This window comes from Cryptomeria japonica, chromosome 3 (genome assembly GCF_030272615.1).
Source record: "Cryptomeria japonica chromosome 3, Sugi_1.0, whole genome shotgun sequence".
Classification (NCBI taxonomy): Eukaryota; Viridiplantae; Streptophyta; class Pinopsida; order Cupressales; family Cupressaceae; genus Cryptomeria; species Cryptomeria japonica.
Genome location: NC_081407.1, coordinates 862,221,924 through 862,225,896, shown reverse-complemented (window position 1 = coordinate 862,225,896; position 3,973 = coordinate 862,221,924).

Here is a 3,973-nt window from a genome sequence, read left to right as displayed (position 1 = left end):
ATCCCCCCATTTCATATTGTGTCTTCTATATAAGGAGATGCTTACTTCATTATTAAACCCTAACTACTTGATCAATTGACTACACTACGCTTTGCACTTTCATATGTGATCCTACTTGCAACCACATTTCCGTTCTTTGTTGAGCTCTTGTGCACATAAAATCTGAGAGCAAATATATCAAGCAAGATCAATGGAGATAGGAAGAATGGAGATCCAAACCCTATTGGACATGTGATGGTATAATCTTTGTGATTTCATTTGATTTGCATTGTCTTAGATAATCTTCATATGTTATGGTGGATCTTTGTTGTTGTTAGGTTAGGGTTTTGTGGTTGAATCCATTTAGTCTTTCAACATTGTTCTTATTGTTGTTATCCATTTTCACCATATACAGTAAACTCTCCACCCCAGTATGATCTCAGGCATTTTAACCTTTACCCACTTTCTTTCTCCACCATCTTCCTAAAGATCTTGAATCTTTCAAATGTTTGTGACTTATCTTGCAGGAAGGTGACCCATGTCATTCTCGAGTAATCATCAATAAAGAGCATAACATATCTTTCTCCTACAAGTGCTCTTGTCCTGGTTGGACCACACAGATTTGTATGTACAATTTCAAGTGGTCTTGAGGTGTTGTGCTCTTTTGTCCTGAAACTCACCTCAGTTTTCTTACCTTTCACACATTCATCACAAAATATGCTTATCGGTTTGATGATGGGTGGAATATTCCTCACACACCCCTTTCTGCTTACTGCAACTAGGTTATCGAAGTTTATGTGGCCTAATCTTCGGTGCCACAACCAACTTTCATCAACTTGTCCTAACATGCATTGGGACTCATAACATTCCTTTAGATTATAAACATTGCCATTTGTTCTCTTTCCTTTTGCCACAACTTGACCGGTATTGTCTTTCTTTATCTGGCAATCGGTTGAGTCAAAGGTGAATTTGTAACCTTTATCACACATCTGACTCAAACTCAGTAGCTTCCACATAATATACATCACATGCCTTCAATTTTCCATCAATACTTAGAGTGCCTTTTTCCTTTATTTTGATGGATGAGTTGTCTCCAAACCTTACTGAACCACCATTCCAATCTTCAAGTTTGATGAATTTCTTTTTTTCACCGGTCATGTGGTTGGAGCAACCACTATCTACAACCCATAGATTTTTCCTTTCAGCATGTACGGCAGTCTGCACTATTAGACTTGATTCTGCCTTTTCCTTTTCTTTCTCAACCCATACCGGTTTGGTTTCCTTCTTCTTGTCAGCTACTATATTGTGCTTAGGCTCAGTTACCAGTTCTTGATCAGGATTTGTCTTCTTTTGCTTGATCTTCCGGTTTTTACACAACTTTGCTATGTGTCCAAACTCTTGACAGTTATAGCATTTTACATCTTCATATAAGGGAACATCCTTAAAATTATTGTAGGATATCGGTTTATTCTTCCTACATTCAAAATTCTTATGAGCATATCCATTGCACTCATAGCAGACATCATTCATGTCCCGGAGTGCATTAAATGGATTTCTATTTTCATAACTCATAGAGGACTTATTGTTTAATCTACAGTCAGCTATTCTATGCCCAAATTTATTACACTGGTAACAGTAACTATGAAAGTTTGAAACATATCGGTTAGGTTGCCTTGGTCCTAAATGGGTCTGCCTCATTGGGGGTCTTCCGTTCATGTTGTTGAACCTGGTGAATCCTTCACGGTCAACTCGTGCATTTCTCCTTGGATCTGCATGTTGGTACAAAGAGTGTGGCCTCCAGATCATTGATGTATACCGGTTTGAGTGGCGATTTCCAACAACATCTGCATAAGTCTTTTTGCTGGTATCCTTGCCTACAGTGAATGTCTTCTTTTCTTCATCTTCAATTGAAGAGGTGAACTTTATTTCTTTGCTAGATTTATCTTTGTGGGTTGAACTTTGACCTTGTTCAAAGTCTAAGCCTCCAGTGTCTTTGGATTGCTTTTTTTTGCTCAACATCTTATCTAAAGCCTCAGTGTTGCCTTCATATTTGCTCCTTACTTTTATTTCTTCCTTAATTTATTCAAGCTCCTTTCTGAGCTTTACTATTTATGCTTCCAACTCATTATGCTCCTTTTCCTTCTTTGTCAGATCTGAGGATGTAGCTTCACATATCCTCTTAGTTTCTTCCAGCTGCAATTCCAGGTCAGATATAACTTGACTGGACTCATCCAGGGATTGCTTCAAGAGATCTTGTTCCTCTACTACAACAAGCTTGACCTTTTTGAGTTTTCTTCTTGTTTTACTTAATTCCTCAAGAGCACTGATAAGTTCACCTTCCAAATCCACTTCAGCTTCAATATCCTCCCCTTCCTCATCTTCATCAACTGGTTCACCAAGTGCCATGAAAAGACTAACACTTATGTCATTCTCATGGTATTCATTTTCTGATGCATTTTCTTCATCTGGTGTATCATCCTCAATAGTATATAAGTTGCTCTGATTCTGGTAGCCTCTCCTTCCATGCTGGTAGTCGTTTCTTTCTCTATCTTTTCTATTGGATTTTTTGAACTCCCTTGACTCATCTCCATCGGTTTCTTTATGGGAACAATTCGCAGCAAAGTGTTTGACATTCCCACAGTTGAAATATTTAAGTGGACCAAGCTTTCCTTTATACCAATCGGATCCTATTTTGAGCTTCCTGGCAAAGTTTGCTACTTCTACATCAGAATCTTCACTGGATTCTTTATGAGTGACTGCTTTTTTGCCCTTTTTGGTGATGTTGAATGCTGCTTCTTTCCTTAAGGAAGTATCACCGGCTATTCTCATCTTATAGGTTGTCAATGAGCCAAATAACTCATCCATTGTAAAATTATTTAGATCCTTGGCTTCTTCTGTGGTAGACACCTTAGTATCATACTTGGGTGTGAGAGATCTAAGTACCTTCTTGACAAGAATCTCATCTGCAATCTCTTCTCCAAGTCCTCTGATGGTGTTCACAATTTCATCAAATCTATGAAGATAGTCTGCAATCTTTTTATCATCTTTCATCTTGATGCTTTCAAGTTGGCCCCTTAGTGCTTGCAACTTGGCTTCTTTGACTTTTGCATCTCCTTCAAACAACCTCTACAATCTATCCCATGTCTCCTTTGCTAAAACATAATGCATGACTTTGACAAACTCATTATCAAACAACCCGCTCAAGATAGCATGTTTGGCCTTTGCATTGTCCTCATACTCCTTTTTGGCATCTAGATGTGGGAGGAACACTAGGAACAACATACCCACTCTTGACAAACATCCACACATCAAAACCCAGGGAGGAAATATACGTCTCCATTCTTCTTCTCCAGAAGGCATAATTGGATCCATCAAACATAGGGGCTTTTGAGGAAGCAGACTCATTTCTTGCCATTGTGTTCAAAGTTCAGAATCTACCCAAGGTTTTAGAAATAACCGAGAACCTAGACTCTGATACCAATTGTTGAACACAGAGTACCACTGAGAGGGGGGTGAATCAGTGGTTGCTAAACTTTTTAGCCTTTCAAATACAACTTCAAAATATCGATTATTAACTTAACAACTAAATAATCAAACCGGTTAAGCAGTGAAGAAAGCCAAAGAGATCAATCACACAAATGCAACCTCACAAATGCAACCTACAACACCAGATGTATGAGGAAAACCCAATATGGGAAAAACCTCAGTAAGAAAAGTTGCTAGAGACTACTGCTCCAATCCAGCCTCACAAGTAAAACACTAGATTACAAAGATTTAGGGCACCAACCTAAGGAGCACCAACCCCTGCACCAAGCTCCAACTTGGTGATGTATATTGAAAATATAATTTAGATACAGTTAAGGCTTCTTGTTGCAAATGAATTCTGCAACTCTTGATCAACTAAATAATCAAACCGGTTAAGCAGTGAAGAAAGCCAAAGAGATCAATCACACAAATGCAACCTACAACACCAGATGTATGAGGAAAACCCAAT